The 20,365-nt window shown below is 52.5% G+C and overlaps 1 protein-coding gene across 2 annotated transcripts in view; it reads left to right on the top strand.

The window, feature by feature from the left end:
- Positions 1–12,491: 12,491 nt before the first annotated feature.
- The window catches only part of CUEDC1 (CUE domain containing 1), an 84,553-nt gene continuing 76,679 nt past the window's right edge, over positions 12,492–20,365 (top strand). The window contains exon 1 of one of the 2 annotated variants that reach the window (XM_039241172.1): positions 12,492–12,582. The gene's annotated coding sequence lies outside the window, so the exon portion shown is untranslated. Of the gene's footprint in view, positions 12,583–15,538; positions 15,612–20,365 lie in introns of those variants that run through there. The other variant, XM_039241171.1, reaches the window with a different exon arrangement.

Here is a 20,365-nt window from a genome sequence, read left to right as displayed (position 1 = left end):
TTTGTATGCATTCTTTATTCACTTAAGAAGCTTGTCTGCAATAATAAAGCCACGTCGTGTCTTCTTTTGGGAGGGAGAGAGTTGGCAGGAAGGGGGGGGTGGTGGCGGGCCACTGAGGGGGGGGCGGGCACTAGGTTGTGTGGTGAGATTCTCCTGTGTCTTGGAACTGGAATTGAGTTTTGATGCTGATGAACTGATTCAACCAAGTGTTGAAGGCACGACGGCCACCGCGCTATGAAAAAAGCAGAGTTTGTTTTTCCTTTCTGGTTGTAACCTGGTTGAGAGCTTCCCTTTATCAGATTGGCAGCTAAACGGTTGTATTAGATAATCCTCAAATCTGACATCCAGCCTGTTACGCTCTAGGGCTCGCTGCTTGGCCTGCATTTGCCTTTTACTGTATATCCATTTCCCTCCGAAGGTGTGCTCCTAAATGAAGGTTTCTATGTAAGCAGATGATGATTTTTCCTGTCAATACCAGCACTGTATTACTAACATGCGAAATACTGCAGATTTATTTTGACAAATTAAAGTTAACCGGTCACAAACGTTATGATGGATTGCTTAATATCGCAGAAGCTTCACCGGTGCACCGTGATGGTAGAGCAGTTTGTAAAGCACTGCTTCCCCAGCTGTACACGTCAGCACGGGGCTGGAGGAAGGGGGAGGGACTGGTGTCCGGCTGGTGGGGACTGGGTTCCCGCAGGGAAGGGAGGGTGGGAATGCACCAGACTGACCCCGCAAGAACTGCCAGTCTGCCCGAGGAAAGGTTAGGAAGCCAGGCCTTGGGGCAGGGGCCCAGGCGTAGGCCCCTGTTCTGTCCAAAAGAGAAAATGGATTTAGAACATTTCTCATGCTCTGGAAGCCAATTTCTTTACTTATAGAGGGTCTTGGGCGGGGCCTCCTACCCATTTGTGTTCAACCAGATCCATCAGGTGTCTGTTAGGTACCAGCAAGGTGCCAGGCACTAGCTGGCACTAACGGACATGGAAGGGTGTTCACGTGTGTTGCCGCCTCGAAGGAGGCTGTTAAGAGACATGACAAGTACTGCAGTGACAGTGTCACCAGACAGCAAATCAAAATGAACCTGACGCTTCATTTAATGAAAAAGTTGTGGGTACCTACATCTGTTTTATATAGAATTGAGGGCTTTCCAAACCTTTTCTGACGATTGCTTTGGTCTCCATTGACTCCCGGGAAAAGAGCTGGAGGAACAGCATTCCTGGTGTTGCTTTTGTCCGGAAACAGGAAGTGTTTCACTGAGTTGCTAGTTAATCTTCACAGTCCTGGCTGTCCAGGTCTCTCTGCTCTTCTCGAGGGACGGTGCAGTTTGGTCCTCTGAAGAGACCTGGGTTCAGGACGGAGAGGGGATATAGTGAAGGTTTTCCCTGAAGTGTCCTTGAGGATCACTGGACTAAAAGTCCAGTGTGCTCATGGGTTGTAATCACTTTCCCCTCCCTGCTCTAATAAATCTGGCCCTCAGTCCTGCACTCTCCATTTCCTCCTTAAGGAGTCTTGTAGCCTGAACAAATGCCATTCGTCCCCATTTGGGCCTATAAATCTCCCCCACAGCTGGTCTGACCTTGGCAGATTACTGGATAATCCCCCCCCCCGGTCTTGTAAAGATGGTGGGGGGGATGGAGGGGGGTGCAGGCAGGTCAGCGTGTAATGGTTCAGGGCTCAGTACTGACTATGCATTGATCTGGACACCAGCTTCTCTTGATTGCCCACTTTTGGGCCATCAGACCCATGTGGTTCCCAAGGAAGGAATGGAGAGAGGGTCAAGGGCTTGGCTTTGTTGGATTTTTCTGTAATCTAGCCCTCTCCTTGAGGCAACCTGTCAGGGGTTGGCTCGTTAGATTTTCCCTTCCCAAAACAGGCACTTGACCCAGATCTTGGCTCTGGACCGTGAGGGTCAAGTATACTTCACTTTACAAAAACTGCCATGTCATGGGAAGAGAAGGGATTTTCACGCTTAAGAGTCTGTATCACCCCTGACTTGCATCATAATTTCAGAAATTTTCTTCATCCTTGATTACCTTAAATTGCCATCCCATCTCCCTCCCAATCCCTAAATGTCTCTTTGAAGAGGACGTTAAAATAAGAATTTAAAACCCCTCTTCTTATGGGAATGAATCCTTTCTGAGTATGTAACTGCCAACCATGCAGGAGCGATTCTCTGGAGTGTTTTTGTAAATCCATATTCCTTGTGGATTTTTTCAAAAGTGAGGTTCATGTGCATTTGGCTGCATCAGCCCTGTTACCTGTATGTCACTTTTCCCTAAACACATCTATCAAGGGCCTGGAGCAAAAACTACCAGGCTGAGGACAGCACTGTGTTCTGCCAGTGAGCTGCTCCTTTGGCACGGCAAATGCAGAGGGCAATGGAAGAGACGTGACCTTCCAGTGACTGGTCCATCACCTCTGAAAGTCAACGCCCAGGTCCAGCACTGGGAGCAGAGGTACCAATTCTAGAGGCTGCTCCTGGGGAGGGGAGCCAGCCTCAGAGACTGGGATGTGAATTTAAATCTCTGTCAATCTCAGGGGCAGTCAGGGGCCACCGAAGCCACAGTCTTTACAGAGTCTGCTCACTCCACTCAGATCTGACTTGAAGGAGCCTGGGTCCCCAAGGCCCTTGCTCACGAGCCAAGGAGCCAAGGAATTCCTAGCTTTGTTAACGGTGGGCAAAGAGCCAGAGAGACACCAACTTGGCTTGATGAGGGGAGAGATTTGGGGGGCTTGGAGGTTAGGAAGAGGCCCAGGGAAGGGGAAGAGATTTTGGAGAAAATGTCCTTGTGCTTCCTGTGGTGTAACCCTCGCCCTGGTCCCCTCCCCTCTCCACTCATCTGATCGGACCTGATCACTCCGAGGCCTCTGACACAGGCTGCTAGTCCAAGCCGGCTGTGATCATTTCAGTTTCAGTCCATGAGCAGAAAAGATGGGTCTTCAGCCATAAGAAGGACAAAATCAGTAGCTGAAGAAACAGGCAAGATGCAAGTGATTAGTTAGTATGGAATCCCCCTATGGTGGGGGCCATGAGCCACTTCTGGCTGAAGAGGTGGGCGGCCCCCCTCCTGGAATGCCAGGGAGAGCAGCCCCTGACTCACGGTGGCCGCCCGTCCAATACAAGAGCAGTCCTGCCACTTTGTCACCACCAGGAGCCCTGTGGCCATCAAGGATCGCCCAGGGGGGATGGGGCAAGGGTGGGGTTGGGGAAAGAGAGACAAAGGAGACGGAACCTTCCTGTACGCTGTTCCCCAGGCCTAGAATGGCCTCCCCATGAGCAACCTGTCACATTTTCTCCATTGTGAACCGCTAGATGTCTTGCAAAACCAATGTAAATGTTGCTCCCTCTGAAACCGCCCCTGTAACTTCAGGCAGTTGGCTCATTCCTCCTCAGTGTGACAGGAGGAGCTGGAAGATATCCGACTAAGAGGCAGGCCAGCACCCTCTGGTTTCTGAGTCCAACTGTGGGTTCCACATCCCCTAAATCTCTGGTTCCAAATGAGTGGGTTTGTGACAGCCTGTGGTTTTACTGACTTTTGCCCTGTATCGATGAGTCCCAGTGTTCTGGAAGCCTGAAACACAACAAAGAACCAAGCGCCAAGACCAGAAACAACAGCAACAGGTTAAGTGTGGCCCCCAGAGGAGCCAGAGCGGGATGAGACCTGGCAGACGGTCCCTGAAATACAGGGCTGTGATGGAGCAGAGTTGGAACCTTGACAGGCCTGGGTGTAAATCCAGGCTGGGCCACTGGAGCTGTGTGGTCTCGGGCAAGGTACATAGGCTCTCTGGCCTCCCTTTCCTCAGCTGTAAAATAAGAATGACAGTAAGAACGGACCCCACCTCCACCTGGTCCTTCCATTTCCCTATCTCGGGAACAGCAACATCAGTTTGCTCAGAGGCACTAATCGCATTCTCCTGGAGGCCTACCAAGGAGCCGAACGCTTTCCTGCATGGCTTCCCCACCTCGGACTCTCGGATTCTGAGGAACCAGAGCCTCGTGCAAGAACGAGACAGTTGGACGGAAGACGCATCTCCGGAAAAGCAGCTAACTGAAGCCCGGCCGGAGATGTGGCGGAGAGGGTTCAGGTTAGACCCAGGGAAGAACCGGGCTGGGAGACCTGGAAAAGCAGGCATGATATGTGCCCAGCTGGGAACGGTGCATCCTGCTTCAGAGAAATCGCTGCTTCTCGCTTCCTGCCCCCGCACGCACTTCCATGCACCCAATGCATGTCCCACCTCCTGACATTCAAGAGAGTTCTTACAGGTGACTGCAAGCCTGGCTCAGGCCTGACCTCCTGCCGTCTCAAGAGGAAAGGACGCGCCGCCTCCTACCCAGGCAGGAGGGAGGGGGAGAAGCCTGACAGCCTCCTCACACCTGCTCGCCCCTGGGTCAGTCCTAGTCAGCTCCACCTGCTCTCCCGAAGGAAGGCGACCCGAGACTCACGCAGTCGGACAGGGGAGCCCCGCAGAGAGCGCGGCAAACGCGAGTTTTGCCACGGCTGCATCGGCCAAGCTCCTGGGGTGCCCAGACTGCCAAGCCTATGGCGTTCGGTGCCCTCCATCGCTTGGTGCGATCTACTTTGCCGGCCTCCACTCGGCGATCCCGCCCCCGGGCGGTCCTGAGTTCCTGCGGGGCTGCAGGGATGCTGCTGCGAGCCGCCAACCCGGGGCTCACTGGGCCCGCCCCGCCCTGAGCATTGTCGAGCCGGGATTGGCTGAAACTCTCCTGCGTTCTGATTGGCCGAGTCGGGGTGTTCATTCTCCCGGAGCCGTCCGCCTGCAGAAGTTTCTCCAGAGCCGCCTCCCTTTCGTGTGCCCGCAGGTAGTGGTACGCCTTCTGTGTAAATAGATACGGTGCCGCTCTGTGCTTCTGCAGGTGAAGTGCCGCCCAGCAGTGCTAGCCCCTGAAGGATGGCCGAAGCTGTCACTTTATTGTAGCCAGCACCCGGATCACCTAGGTGCGGCGAATCGGGAGAGGCTTGTGGGAAGCTGGGGAGGGGGGCGGGCGAGACTGCGTTTGGCATCCCTGGGGGAGGCCGCCGTTCATCCCGGGAAGCTCTTTGCCGGGGTGGCCTTTCCGAAGACTCGCTTTTGCTAGAACCAGTCCGTTCTACCGCCTACACTTCTGTTTCACATTTCATTGCCTTCTGTCATGTTGTTCCATATGCTTTTCTCATTCACTTTTTCTTTGTAATGTGGTTAAATATTCCTGCTCACTAGGATTCTCCGGAGAAAAACCGGATTTGCAGGGCTTGGGCACGGAAAACATAGAGTGAGCTCGGAACATTTTTGAAACACTTTTTATTTGGGAATGATTTCAGAATTACAAAAAGTTGCAGAAATGAAGACAGTAACAAGAAACACCTCTATACCCTTTACCCAGATTCACCTATAGCTAACATTTTATTCCATGTATAATCACATATAGGCTCTCTCTCTATCTCTAATTTTTTAAAACTATTACCGGGTTTCATATATCCCAGCCCTTATCCCTAAATACTTCTCTGTGCGTTTCCTAAACATAGATATGCTCTTACACTCTTATGCTCTTATTAACTTTATACACTTACTTTATATAATACTTTTATTTAATCTACCATCCATATTCCAGTTTCATCAGATGATCTAATTATGTGCTTGATAGCATCCAACAAGGTCTAGTCTAGGGTCAGGTATTGTGTTTAGTTGTCATGTTTCTTTAGACTCCTTGAATCTGGAACATTTCTGTAACTACCTTTATTTATTTATTTATTTATTTATTTATTTAAATTACAGACCTCTGCCTTTTTTTTGTTTTGTAATAGGACATTCCTCACGGCACCTGGATGGCTTAGTCGGTTAAGTGTCCAACTTTTGGTTTTGCTCAGGTCATGATCTCACAGTTCATGAGTTCGAGGCCTGCTTGGGGCTCTGCGCTGACAGTGCGAAGTCTGCTTTGGATTCTGTCTCCCTCTCTCTCTACCCCTCACCTGCTCACTCTATCTATCTCAAAATAAATCCATAAACATTAAAAACTGAAGGGCACTGGGTGGCTCAGTTACTTAAGCGCCAGACTTCGGCTCAGGTCATGATCTCGAGGTTGTGGGTTCAAGCGCCGCTTCGGGCCCTGTGCTGACAGCTTGGAGCCTGGAGCCTGCTTCAGATTCTGTGTCTCCCTCGCTCTCTGCGCCCCCACCCCCCACTCACACTCTGTCTCACTCTCCAAAATAAATAAACATTTAAAATCTTTTAAAAAACTGAGAAGACATTTTGAAAAACAGAACATTCCTCATTTTGTGTTTGTTTCATGTTTCTCCATGGTTAAATTGAGATAATGCGTTCTCAGTGGGAACACGGCCGAGGCAATAAGTCCTCCGCATTATCCTGTCTGGAGGCACATGATGTCCCTCAGTCCCGCATAGAAGATGTTAATTTAGATCACCCAGTCAAGGTGTTGCCCAGTTTCTCCACTTATAAGTACTCCCCCCACTTGCAACTAATAAGCAGTCTGTGGGGAAACACTTTGGGACCATTCAAATATCCTCATCAAATGTCCCCCTAGATTTAGCGTCCATTGGTGGTCTGAGTCAGTGTTTACCACGGTGGTGTAAACGTCGCTTTGCACAAGTATGTAGAGGTGGGGATGTATCAGATAAAATGGGAACATACTATTAAGAACACAGGAGCGAGCAAATGGCCAAATCCGGAACAACCTAAGCATTGAAATAAATAATGGTAATAAATGGTAAGCCATTGAAGGAAAGTAATAATCCATGAATCCACAGTAAATAAATGCCCTTATCCTGCTCCTGCTCCTTTAAATGTCGTTTTGGGCCGGGGCGCCTGGGGGGCTCAGTCAGTTGCGTGTCCCACTTCGGCTCAGGTCATGATCACACAGTTCATGAGTTCCAGCCCCGCTTCGGGCCCTGTGCTGACAGCTCAGGGCCTAGAGGCTTCTTTGGATTCTGTGTCCCCCGTCTCTGCCCCTCCCTTCCTCATGCTCTTTCTCTCAAAAATAAATCAACAACAACAACAACAAAACCCAGCATAAATCTCAGTTTGGGCTTCCAGTGAGTGCCCTGTGCAGTGGTAGCTGTGCCCCTCTCTGCTACTGCAGTGCCGTGCCTCTCCTCTGACCTGCCACCAACATGTGACACTTTCTTGATTAGGAAACAGAGCTGAACTGAGCCCTGGCCTCTATCTCCTCCTGCCCCAAGGAAAGCAGGCCCTGCAGGATCAAGTATGGGACCTGGGACTGAGGGTCTGGACCCTGGGAACCCGGTCTTATCATAGGGTCCCCTCGTCCCAAGGGTTCAGCCCTGCCAGAGGGTTCTATTTTCTCTTTTAAAGAGACACCCAGTAGGGGCGCCTGGCTGACTCAGTTGAGCATACAACTCTTGGATTTTGGTGCAGGTCATGATCTCCTGGTTTGTGGGATTGACCCCCATGTTGAGCTCTGCGCTGACAGTGTGGAGCCTGCTTGGGATTCTCTCTCTCCCTCTCTCACTGCCCCTCCCCTGCTTTAAATAAATGCATACATACATACATACATACTGAAAAAAAAAGAGAGAGAGAGACACCCGGTAAGTGGAATCTCCCTCGAAGACATCACCCAGGCCTCTAGGGAGGGTCCTCTGCCCACCACCTCGGAACTGGCCATGGTACAGCCCCAGGGAAGCTCTTCTGCCGAAGAATAAGAGGTTTTTGCCTTTCGACTAGTACCCAGAGCCTCGCTCAGGAGCCCTGATGTAGTGCCAGCTTCCCCTCCTTCCTTCCCTGGCCATTTAGCGGCCTGGCAGAGGAGGCCTCCCCAGATGCTCCTTTACCTGTGGCTCTGCTCCCCAAATCTCAGTCAGGAATGTTCATCTTGCCCCATTAACACCCCCCTCCATGAATCTTTATTGCTGGGAAGGACCGGATCTAAACATCTTACACTACTAAGTTGATTTCAGGCAGGCCTGTTGGGAAGTGTAAGAATGACAGTAAGCAAAACAGGCATCCTTCTCTAAGTGTATTACAGTGATAGGACCGGACGCCGCAGCCAGACTGCCTGCATCCCGATCCCAGCTCTGCAAAAACAACTTGGACAAGTTACTTAGTCTCTCTGTGCCTCAGTTTCCTCATCTGTGAACAAGGCCTAATGGACCTCAACAGGGCTAGTGGGGGGTGAATGAGGTAAGAATGTGAATGTTGGGGTACCTGGTTGGCTCAGGTAGTACAGCGTGCAACTCTTGATCTCAGAGTCCTGAGTTCGAACCCCACCTTGGGGGTTGAGTTTAAATTTTAAAAACAAATATACTTTTTTAAATTTTAGAGTGAGAGAGCATGGGGGAGAGAGGCAGAGAGAGAGAGAGAGAGAGAGAGAGAGAGAATCTTAAGCAGGCTCCATGCTCAGCATGGACTGGATCCCAGGACCCTGGAATCATGACCTGAGAGGAAATCAAAAGTTGGTTGCTCAATCGACTGAGCCACCCAGGAGCCCAGGGGGAAGAGCTTAAAAATAATAAAAATAGGGGCGCCTGGGGGGCTCAGTCAGTTAAGTGTCCACCTTCGGCTCAGGTCATGATCTCCCAGCTTGTGGGTTCGAGCCTTACATGAGGCCCTGGGCTGCCTGGGCTGACAGCTCAGAGACTAGAGCCTGCTTCAGATTCTGTCTCCCTGTCTCTCAGCCCCTCCCCTGCCTACACTCTGTCTCTCAAAAATAAATAAACATTAAAAAATAAATAGAAATAAATAAAAGTAATAGAAAAAGAATTTTTAAAAATAATGTAAATATCGCACATATTAAGCATTATGTTTGCTTTTATAATAATTGTAATTGTTGACTCCAGGAGTGTACTGAAGGGTATGGACTCTGGAGTCACAGGCTGGGTTTGTACCATAGTTCTCCCACTTATGGTTGGAATTTGGGCAAAGCTTTTTGACCTCCCTATGCCTCTCAGTTTCCACATCTATAAAATGGGAGTGAAAAATAATGCCTGCCTCTTAGGGTGTTTCTGAATTAAATGAGGTAAAATGTGCAAAGGTGCTTAAAACAGGGTCAGACACGTTGCAAATGTTCAAAAAACTTTATCATTTACTATTATTATTTCTATTTACCTTTTTTAAAATATTAATCTCTCCACCCAACGTGGGACTTGGACTTACAACCCCAAGATCAAGAGTCTTATGCTCTACTGACTGAGGCAGCCAGGAGCCCGATACCACTATTAAAAAAAAAAAAAATTTATGTTTTATTTATTTCTGAGAGAGAGACACACAGCATGAGCAGGGGAGGGTCAGAGAGAGAGGGAGACACAGAATCTGAAACAGGCTCCAGGCTCTGAGCTAGCTGTCAGCACAGAGCCAGACGCAGGGCTCGAACCCACGAACCGCGAGATCATGACCTGAGCCGAAGTCAGACGCTTAACCGACTGAGCCACCAGGCACCCCCATTATTATTTTAATCTAGTGGGTAAGAAGGTGATATTTTTACTGTCATTTTAGAGATGAGAAAACTGAGACTCAGGTTAAGTCCTTCGCTAGTAAGCTGTACAGCAGGATTTATTTGTACCTTGTTCTGACAGGCAGAAAGGTGTTGGTCATCACACTATGCGGAGTAGGTTTAGAGGGAGTTTAGAAGGAATCTGCTGCTCCATACCAGGATCGAACGTCTAGCCTCGTGAAATATTTGTGCTGGCTCAAAAGCCAGTTCATCAAATGTGTCCTCTCTGATCTCTCCCCCATGACAATGAACCGCTTCCTCCCTAGACCTTCTGCTTACACCTGGACTTTTGTGTCACACTCTGTCTTACCTTGTTTGCCAGCTGCCTCACCTTGCCCTTAGACTTGGGAGGTGAGGAGGGGCTGCCGAGTGCTCATTTTGGGGGTCTCAGCATGGGTACATGGGAAGTGGACCCAAAAAAAAGGCCCTGGAACTGGCTTGAAATGGCCGAAGTTAAACATAATTACGGAGGGGAAAGTATTTATGTTTAACTTTCCTCCTTCCAATCAAGGTGACCCTGAAGGCTAAATATAGGCATATTACATATATATGATTGCAAAGGAATGTACGTTCAATGTAGGAAATTTGGCAAGTCCAGAAATATATTAATTAATAATAATTATTAATGAAACAAAAGTTATCTGGGGTGCCTGGGTGGCTCAGTTGGGTAAGTGCCCAGCTCAGGTCATAATCTCACAGTTCATGGGTTCAAGCCTCACATGTGTTCGAATATTCTCTCTCTCTCTCTCTCAAAATAAATAAACAACAACAAAAAAGATAAAATAAAAGTTATCTGTAAAACTCTCATTCAACAATTTGTTAATATGTTGGTAAATTTTCTTCTACGGTTGTAAGTAAATAATCAAAATAAATAAACGGGCTCATAATACATACGCTGTTTTGTAGTCCCCCTTTGCAAACACATTGTGAACAGTTTTATAGACACTAAATATTCTTTGTTTTTAAATATTTATTTATTTGTGGGCAGGTGCAAGCAGGGGATGGGCAGAGATGGGGCGGGGGACAGAGGAGCTGAAGCAGGCTCTGTGCTGACAGTGGCAAGCCAGATGCGGCGCTTGAACTCACAAACTGCGAGATCATGACCTGAGCCGAAGTCAGATGCTCAACCGACCAAGCCACCCAGGGGCCCCTTGATAACGCCTGATCTCCACCCCGCTGCCTTGTAGAGGACAAGCTGGCAGTCTCTGTATAGGAGGGCAGGACCCCTGCAGCCGTACAAACTGTCACCTGTCAAGGGAAGATGTGGATTTTGTAAGGGCAAACCAGACACGTCTCGCCCCCCTGTCAGAAGTCAGTCTTTTGGCAAATAGTTACAGTCAGTCCCTGACTTTCAATGGTCCGGTTTGTGATTTTTCGACTTTATGATGGTGGCGAAGCACATGCACACTCAGTAGAAACTCTACTTCGAATTGTGAGTTTGGATCTTTTACCTCGAAATGTGAATCTGGATCTCTTCCCGGGCTAGTGATACACGAGGCTCTCCTGTGATGCTAGGCGGCAGAACGAAGCTTCGGGTCAGCCCCGAGATCGGGAGGGTCACGACCCCATACACAGATAACTGTTCTGCACCCAAACAACCGTTCTGTTTCTCACTTTCAGTACAGTACTCAATAAATGACATGAGATGGGCAACACCTTACTATAAAATGGGCTTTGTCGCAGATGATTTTGCCCAACTACAGGCTCACATTAAGTGTTCTCAGCACCGTTAAGGCTGCCGAGGCTAAGCTGTGAGGTTCAGCAGGTTCGATGTATTAGATGTGTTTGTGACTTATGATACTTTCAACTTACGATGCATTTGTCGGGACGTAACCACTGTAAGTTGAGGGAGATTTGTACTCACTCATGGCGCTGCCAGGCTGGGCGGTGGGGGCACTGAGACAACAGACACCCCCTGCCTCCCAGGAGCTCATGCGGAGACTATACGTAGGCAGGATGGACGGAGGGACTGTCGGGGAGCAGCGGGCTATGCAAGGGAAGGAGAGTTCACAGAAAGTGCTACAGGCATGGCCTTGGCGCTGGTACTCCAGGAAAGAGGTGAGGGTCCTGGGAATCCTCCTCTCAGTTGGAAGTCAGGTTGGCAATCCCACAGGTTTCCATCTGGTTACCATCCCGGGAGGGGGTTGCTTACTCATTTATTCTGAGTAAAAAATGTTTCCACTGTTTCCGTGTTTCACGCATGCGTACTTTCAAACCCCCCACGTGTTACTGCTAATTGCTTGTCAGTGTCCTCTGAGTTTCCTGCTCAGACCGGTGAAGATGGAGAAAGGGTTAGGATTACCCCCAATTATCTGGATGTCCCCACCACTTTCTTTTCCACCTTGGAGCCGACTAAGCTGCCTTCAGTGATTCTAGAAGAGGGTCTCTTGGTGGCTGGGACAATGTGGCTGTTTCTGAAGCCGCAGCCACGTGTTCCTGTCCATGATTTGTGCCCCAGTATTTGTCTGGGGCTGCAGAAATCCCCCAGAAGGGCAACGTCTTGTTTTCCCTGTGGTCCAGATGGAACCCCCTCTTTCCAAGCCCAAGCCCAAGCCCAAGCCCCACAGCTCAGCCTCACTGCAGAGGTGGGACATGGCAGATGTGCTCCCATTTATCTGCGCCTAATAGAGCCACAGACTTGGCAAGAAGCTTTCCTCACCTTCCCATTTGCTCTGTGGGAACAGCAAGTGGTCTTAACTATCCTAGCATGGCCCCCCATGGGGTAAGGACAGGACGGGGGAGGGACTGGAGTGTAGGTGAAGGGCAGGCTGGGAAGGGCCTAAAGAGTTCAAATTTTATTCTTCAAGCAATGGGGAGTCATCCATATCTTTTCACAAGACGGAGACATCACCAGTCTAAACTTTAGAATATAACCTGCTAGCACTGGGAAGGAGGCTGGAAAGGCAGGAACCCTGGTGGCCAGAACAAGGGGCGGGGCCCAGAGCCGTGGGAATGCAGAAGGGCAGATTCCAGAGACATTCAGGAAGTAGAAAGCCCTGAATTTGCAGCACATGAACTTGGTAGCTCAGATGAATGGGAGGTGCCCTGCTTCAGAACAGAGAGTTCTGGCAAAGGAGGATGTGGAGATCACGGGTTCCAGGCTTGCCGCGCCGCAGGTAAGGTGGCTTTGCACCAGCCTGCCCGATGGCAGTTACACATTCCAGTCAGGAGCTCAGGAGAGGGAGTGGGGACCCCAGAATGAGTCGTCACCCCAGACCACTGACGGCACATGCGGCGCTACTATCATCAGTAACGACGCTACCAGTTGCTCACCATTTTGATGTGCCAGGCAGCGTTCTGGGCACTTCACAGGTGTGGATTTGTGTAGACCTCACGGCAATCTTGGAGGTAGGCACTGTTGTGAGCTCCGAATTCAGGTGAGGAAACAGGTCCAGAGAAAGTTCAGTAACTGCCCTGAAGTCCTGCAGCATGTAAGTGGGGCAATCAGCGCTTGGTACCCGCCCCACTCTAGCCCCACTGCGAGGACTTCCTGGGAGCTGTGGATTTAAGGAAAAGGTAAGTGGACTGTGCCCTGGGGAAGCTCCTGGGGCCGGGGCTGAAGAAAGGAAGAAAAACAAAGTAGGTGGGAAGCCGTGGGAGTCATTTCAAGGTGTTAACTGTGCTGGGAATGCTGGGGGAAGGGTCTAGACTGCGGGATACAATGGGGATTGAGGGAGCTGACAGCATGTCTGGTTTCTTTTTGGAGGACATCAATTGAGTTATTGAGGAATGGGCAAGAGAGAACCAGGGCAATGGCCTGAGGGCAGGGCAGGGTTACAGGCTCGGTCAAAAGGGGGCATCCTTCAGGTTTGTAGGTATGAAGCAGAGAGAAGGGGAGAAAGAAAGAACCCATGGAGTGTCCTGGGGCGTGGGGATGGGCCTGAAAGCACATGTCATCCTCTGAGATGAGCAGAGACAATAGGGGCCCAACCCAGGGCAGAAGCAGGGAAAGGAGGTGGGGGTCGGGGCCGAGGAGGAAGGAGCAGGACTTGGTAACCAACAGAATGTAGGGCAAGGGACACTGAGGACTGAGGGTTCCAGCCGCCGAAGAGGAGGAGGAGGAGGTTGGGGAGGCAAGGGCTCGGAGATCCATTTTAGCCTCCTTGCCTGTGAGTTGTCCAGGCTCTGCAGGCCTGGCCTGGGAGCCTCTGGGGAACTTACGCTCAGAGATAGTGGTGGGAGTGAGGGAGGTTACGAGGCGGGAGGGGCGGGGTATCAGAGGCAGGGAAGGGGTCTGAGGAAAAGCGTCCAGAAAGACAGCCCTGAAAGGAAGAGTAAGTTAGCAATGCCCAAGAAAGTGTCCTTCAAATGAAGAGCATCCATTCGAGTGACTGGTTTCAGTTGATGACTATATTAATTACATTAAAAGGTTTTATGAACACTCAGGGCGAATACAAATAGCAGTATCTCCAAGTCTGGATGCATTTTTCTGGGCTCCGCAGGTGACGGGGAGGAACTGCAGAAGGATCTTGCAAGTGTGCAGAAAAGTGGCAGGTGAACCCCACTGTGGGCTGGAATAAGGTAACACACGTGATGACATAATCTAGAAGACTGGCAAGGAGGATCAATCCCAAACTCCCAGTTACAACTTCAGGACAGGAGCCAGGAGCCAGCAGGGAAGCAGGAGTCAGTTGATCTAGGTTAAGGGTCTTTAATCTGGGGTCTAGGGACTACTTCCTGAGATTTCAAGTCCCCTCCCCCCATGGAATGTACCACCAAGTGAAGGAGAATGGGGGGTGGTGTGGGAGAGGAGACCCTCAGAGGGTCTGGGCACCTGCCCTGGAGCAGCATGGGAACCTGATGTTGGACCTTCCCAAGGAGGGTGTGGTTCTGAGGTTTCTCCCCCTCTTGGGTTCCCAACTTGCTACAGAAGCCTTTCCTTGACATGCAAATCATAGAAACACGTGGTGTCTGGGGCACTTTGGTTTGTGGTTTTTACCATCAGATGTCTCTGCGGCTGAGCAGGTTGACTTGTCTCCACAGAGCTAGGGGGAAGCCCTCAGAGGAAGAGGAGAGAGGGGCTATTCCCTGGAGTCTGGGCCCAGGGGGAAGTGGGCCTCTAAGGCAGGCTGTCTAAGAGGAGGCTGCAGACCCTGTGTGAGCTGTCTGGGGGGCAGGGCTGGAACCTCGCCCTCCTCAGGTCTCCTAGGCAGCTAGCTCCTCTCCAATGCAGGATGCTGGGCCGTCGCCACCTGCCTGCCCCCCCCCCCCACACACACACATTGAAGTCTGAAGCCAAACCACATGGACAAAGAATAGTCAAGACGGATTTCCCATGTATTGGACAAGTTCTTCTGTGGAGATTTTCTCAGGGCTCAGAAGCCCCCCAAGTGACCAGAGACACTGGGAGAAGATGGGGAGGTGGCAGAAGGTATCTGATGATGTGATGGGTAACAGCTTTGATCTCCTGACCCCCCCCCCCACCTCCTCCGACCTCAGCACTTTGTTTCCTTTGAGGAGCCCTAACTTCCCAGGGACCGCCCCTCCCCCACACCTCAGCTGTCTCAGGTCCAGATGTGCTCGGGCAGCTCTGCTCTTAGGTGGCCTTCCGAGCCCCGCGCTCGGGTCCCCGCCCCACCCCGGCCCGTCTCTGGGAGCGCCTTCCCGGCGCCGGTCCCCGAGCAGGGAGGGGCAGGACGCCCCGCACCCCATTAGCCGGGGAGACCGAGGCTCCTAGCTCACGCCCTCCGGCCCGCCGGTGGGGGCTCCCGGCGGCTGGTGTGGGGGCGACCCAGGGAGGACCCCGCTAACCTTCCCCCGGGGCCCCCCAGCCCCGCGACTGAGCCGCCTCCCGCCCCCCCCCCCATTATTCCTGCTTCCCTCCTCTCTCGGAGGGGGTCGGGCCTCCGAGCGGGTCTGGGGGCGCCGCGGCCTGGCCCGCGCCCCGCCCGCGGCCCCGCTCCTCCCCGCGCGGCCCCACTTGTGGCCCCGCCGGCGGCCGCGCAGGGACAGCTGCATTTCTCGCCGCCCGCCGCTAGGAAGCTGGCCTCGCCTCGCATTCTCCGCCTCCCGCGCCCCAGCCGCGCCGCCGCGCCGGGCCCGCCGCCGCCACCGCCGCCACCGCCGCCGGCGCGGGATCGCGGCCCCTCCCCCGCCCGCCGGCCCCTCCGGCCCGCGGGCAGCGGACGCGCGTGGCGGCTGCTCGGTAAGACCCTCCCTTCGCTCCCCCGCGCGAACCGGCTCCGACTCCGGCCCCGGCCCGGCGGCCCCACCTTCTCGGGCGCCGACCGCCGTGGCGCCGCCGGGAGGGCCGGGCCGGAGCCGACGCGAGTTTGATCCCCGGCGCTGCCGCCGCGGCTTCCCGGGAGCTCGCGCCGCCCCAGCCGCGTGCGCCGGTTCGCGGCCCGCGCCTCCTCCCCCAGCCCCCTCCTCCCCCAGGCCGTGGGCGCGAGGGGCGGGCGGGCACCGGGAGGGGGGGCGGGGAGCGGGGCTCGTGGGGTGGTCGCGGGCGGGCGGGCGGCGGCGGGATGGGCTGCGAGGCCTCCCCGAGCCGGCGCCGCCCTGAGCCCCTGCCCCGGCCGCTCCCCCTTTTGTGTGGGCGCCCCTCGCCGCGCCGCCCCAGCCTGGGGGCGCTGGCTGGTGTCGGGGGGGGGGGGCGCCTGCTGGGGGCAGAGCTCCTTTTAGGAGGAGGCGAGGCTGGCTTCCCGTCCCCGCCGATGTCACAGGTCGGCTCAGCCTTTTCTCGTCCCACCCGGTCCCCTGGGAGCTGCATGTCCCGGTGGCTCGCTAGGGAAAGTTCAGAACGCACTGTCCCCGCCCCTGCTCCCCCGCCCCTCCGGCTCGGTGTGCCCGGGGCTCTAAGCTCCGGGGGGGGTTGGGGTTGGCGTTTTTTTCTTTACCTCCTCTTCAGTTTCTCGTGGCATTGTTGCCTCACACCCAGCACGGGCTTGGCCGGTTCTTTTCTCCTTAAAAGAAGTTTTGGCTGCAGGAAATTTATACTGAAATTAAATTCCCGGAGAGGGACTTGTTTTAGGCGAAAGGAGGTTTTAGAGTGTCCTTTATTTTATTCATTTTAGTATATATGCATGTGTATTATATTAATATATATTAATATAATATATATACACACATATGTACATGCATTTTGGTGAGAGTGAGGGGAACGACTGGGAGTTTAGAGGTAAGATGTCCTAGAGGTGGTGCAGGCTGCAAGGGGACCATCTCACTCCCCACTGGCCTGAGGCAGGAGCATCACCCTGAGTGGGAATAACCCTGCCTGTTGGTTACCCTGCACCATCCTGAGCCACCTGGTCCGTCAGAAAGGACATGGGAGACGTTCTGGGCCTCTCCTCCCTTGTCTTTGGCAGGCACGCTCATCTCTACCGCCTGGGTGGAGTCAGCCGCGTATGCCTGAAGGAGCTGAGGGACACCAGGAATTCTCACGGAAGAGGTCATCTTACCATGAGATTTGGCCCCTTTGTGGGATCAAGTGTGAAACTGGGCCCTCTCTGTTGTCAGGGGTCAATGCCATTGGGACCTCTATTTTGGATGGAGGGTGGCATCTCTGGGATGGAGAGAGAAACCTGGCTCAGGTCACCAGGAGGCTGAAGGGTGTGTGCAGGAGGGGGGTTTGAAATCCACCTGTGCCCTCTCTGCTGCTGGAAGGGGCAGGAGACAAGGGAACACGAGGGGTGCATCAGGGCTGGGCACATCCTTAAACAGGAGAGAGACCCTGGACGACTAGGATGGCCCAACAGCGGTCATGTGACTCGGGGGGAACTTGGGGCCAGAGGTTGGGGTCATGGGCCCCTTTGAGAATCTCGTGCAAGCCCCAGCTCCTCCTGTCTTAAAAGTACACGTGTGCAGGGACACATGTTGTGCGCGCTGTCACGATGTTACCCTCCGCTTTGGAACTGGAGCCCTTGGAAGACCCCCGATCTACAGTCTGGTCCAGCATAGGCCATTCAGACGGTTCCCTCCTTTGTGACCAGTCAGTGGATAATCCCAGGATGCGAAGAGTAGACTTCTCAGGAGGTCTTTTCTCATGACCTTCTCATGCAACTTTGGGCTTGTGGCCATGGTGACCTGGAAACTCTGGACCAGAGCCCAGCTCCCTACAGTTAGCCAGAGGATGGGGGCAGATGCCTGGGGCGGGGGGCTTCTCCAGGGGCTGTCTGTATGGTGAGAAGGCTCTAGGCACTGGGCGGGGGCAGATGTAATTTCACTGGGTAGAGAGCCGGGCGCTTTGAGAACCCCAGCTCATTCTTGGGGAGGTGGGCTTGAGGCGGAGGAAGGAGCTTCCGTGGAGAGTGTGAGTGTGAAGACACTCCCCCTCTTGAGGGGTTTTGGGACCTAGTTGTCCAAGGCCAGGATCTAGGTACTGTAGGTTCCTTAGATCCCTTTGGACTTTAAAAGGCAAGTGGGGGGCAGAGGGGAAGTTGTTTCCGACCCCAGTTCACCCCAGGAGGCGTGGCCTGCCTTTTCTTTCTTAGCCCTAGTGTGGCTGCTAGGGTGTTCATGGCATCTACGCTTCCTGGAGATCTGGAAGGGCCTTTAGTAGGGCTGCCATCTCTGACGTCTCTGCTGTGGTGTTGAGAAGCCCGTCTGAGGCTCAAGTGCCCCCAGACCGTGGTGGCTCACGGGGATTTTGCTTTACTTACCAGCTGCACAGTGTTTGCTGCTGTATCCACACTTGTTCCCTCCTTCAGAGCTTCCAACATTGCCTCAGGAGGGTCCTAAAGCCTTGAGGGCAGGAAGCCACAGTCAGACAGGGGTCACCTCTAACTATACAAAATGGCCTGGAGGAGATGCGTCCGTTTCCTTGGCTTGTACGGGCTCCTAGGCTCACAGGAAGAGCCACAGAAGGCCTTGGAGATGCCGTAGTCCAAGCCCCTGAATTTGGGACTTGGAAGTTGTCTTGGTGAGATGTAAGGGTCCTGTGGCAGTGACTAAAATGTCACATTCCTCAGTGGCCATGGCTTGTCCATCTGCTGCTGCCCTGGACAGCACTGGTGAGTTGAGGATGCTGATTGTGACTCAGTGCTTCTCCGATCTCTCTGCCCTCCCGGGAGCGCATCTGATGTGTCAGAGCAGTTATAACGGACTCCTAATCGTGTGGCTGTTACTCTTATTTTTAATTTTTAGGGTTTTTTTAGAGAGTGCACGTGAGTGGGGGAGGGACCAAGACGGGGGAGACTCTTAAGCAGGCTCCACGCTCAGTGCAGAGCTGGACACAGGGCTTGATCCAATCGCTCAGGGATCATGACCTGAGCGGAAATAAAGAGTCGGACGCTCAGCTGACTGAGGCACCCAGGGGCCCCTCATATTATTTTTAAAACAGGTCATAAATGACACATGCTATAACAGTGCCTGTAAACATAAACTCCCTTGTAAAATGTGGCCTTTTCATTTCTGTTATGGTGGCACCAAGTGTCTTTGAGGAATGATTGGTGGGATAAAAATGTTCCAGCTCCCTCTACCCTGCTCCCCCCGGCGGCAGTTAGGGCCTTTTTGTATCCTAGCTCTGTGGTTTAGAGCATGGGATCTGAAGTTAGAGTCCCAGCCCCGCCTCTGCCTTCTGCCCTGATTTTATAAGTGCCTCAGTCTCTCAGCTTTAGAAAGCGTGGAAGGAAATCTAATGTGTATGCCAAAGAGTAAATGTTCTTTAGTGTAGAAGCTATTATTACTATTATTATTTTTTAAAACTTTTTAACAATGTTTATTTTTGAGAGAGGGCGTGAGCCAGTGGGGGAGGGGGAGAGGGGGAGGATCTGAAGTGGGCCCCGCCCGGACAGCAGCTAGCCCCATGTGGGACTCGAACATGACCTGAGCCAAAGGCCAGTGCTCAATGGACTGAGCCACCCAGGTGCCCCTGTTATTACTATTATTATTTCTGCTCATGAGTGCTAATGTTCTGAGGCTCCTTATTGTTAAGGAAAATCTTTGGTAAAGATTTTACAGTCTGAGGACTGTGGCTGGCTTTAGGAAGGGTAGGATGAAGTGGGTTCAGACTTTTAAATTATGAGCAAAGGGGACTGCATGGTGGGGAGATGGGGAGCCTGAAATGTCAAGGGTGAGGATAGAGAGGCTAGTTGGGTACAGAATGACTCAGCATTGTGGCCCTACTGTGAACCAACTCTCCCTTCTCTTTGGGTAAGAGAATAAGCTGATCAGAGTAGGGGAGATGGGAGACGGCTATAAGGTAGGAGAGTTGCATGATTTTTATGTTGATGCTAACATTGGTCCTGGAGGAAGGGAGTCTAGGGGGGTGGGGGGCAGGCCCAATATGCAAACAAGAGTGGAAGCTGCGAGGTCAAGGGGATCCTGGGAAGGAACCGATCTGCCGAATTCCAGCACTTGCTGTGGCTCAGAGCCTGTTCCACATGCTTCTCACGGATCAGCTCATTTAATGCTCACATGACTCTACGAGATGTCCGATTTGTTTTTCAGTTAAGAAACAGAGGCGTCAAGGGGCGCCTGAGTGGCTTAGTCGGTTAAGCGTCCGACTTTCGCTTAGGTCATGATCTCGTGGTTTTTGGGTTCGAGCCCCGTGTTTGGCTCTGTGCTGACTGCTAGCTCAGAGCCTGGAGCCTTTTTCAGAGTCTGTTTCTCCCTCTCTCTCTGACCCTCCTCTGCTCACGCTGTCTCTCTCTCTCTCTCTCTCTCCTAGAAATAAATAAAATATTTAAAAAAAGAAACAGAGGCGTCAAGAGGTTAAATAACTTGTCCAAGGTCACATGGCTAGAAGGTGGTAGAGCCAGGATTTGAATCCAAGAGGCTTGGTTCTCTACATCCTTAGAGAAATTCTGGGCTAGGGGTGGAGTAAGGCGAGGATGGTGGGGATGGGGTTAAAGGGCTTCGTGCTCTGCTTGAGAAGGGCAGCCCGGGCCACATTCAGACCTCTCACTGGAAGGTGCCTGGAGTGTTCAGTCCGCTGAGAACCGCTGGCCAAGTGCCAGG

Source organism: Hyaena hyaena, unplaced genomic scaffold (assembly GCF_003009895.1).
Source record: "Hyaena hyaena isolate Hyena2069 unplaced genomic scaffold, ASM300989v1 scaffold_189, whole genome shotgun sequence".
Lineage (NCBI taxonomy): Eukaryota > Metazoa > Chordata > Mammalia > Carnivora > Hyaenidae > Hyaena > Hyaena hyaena.
Note: the sequence above shows the minus strand (reverse complement) of the source record. Positions and strands in the feature narration are given on the sequence as shown.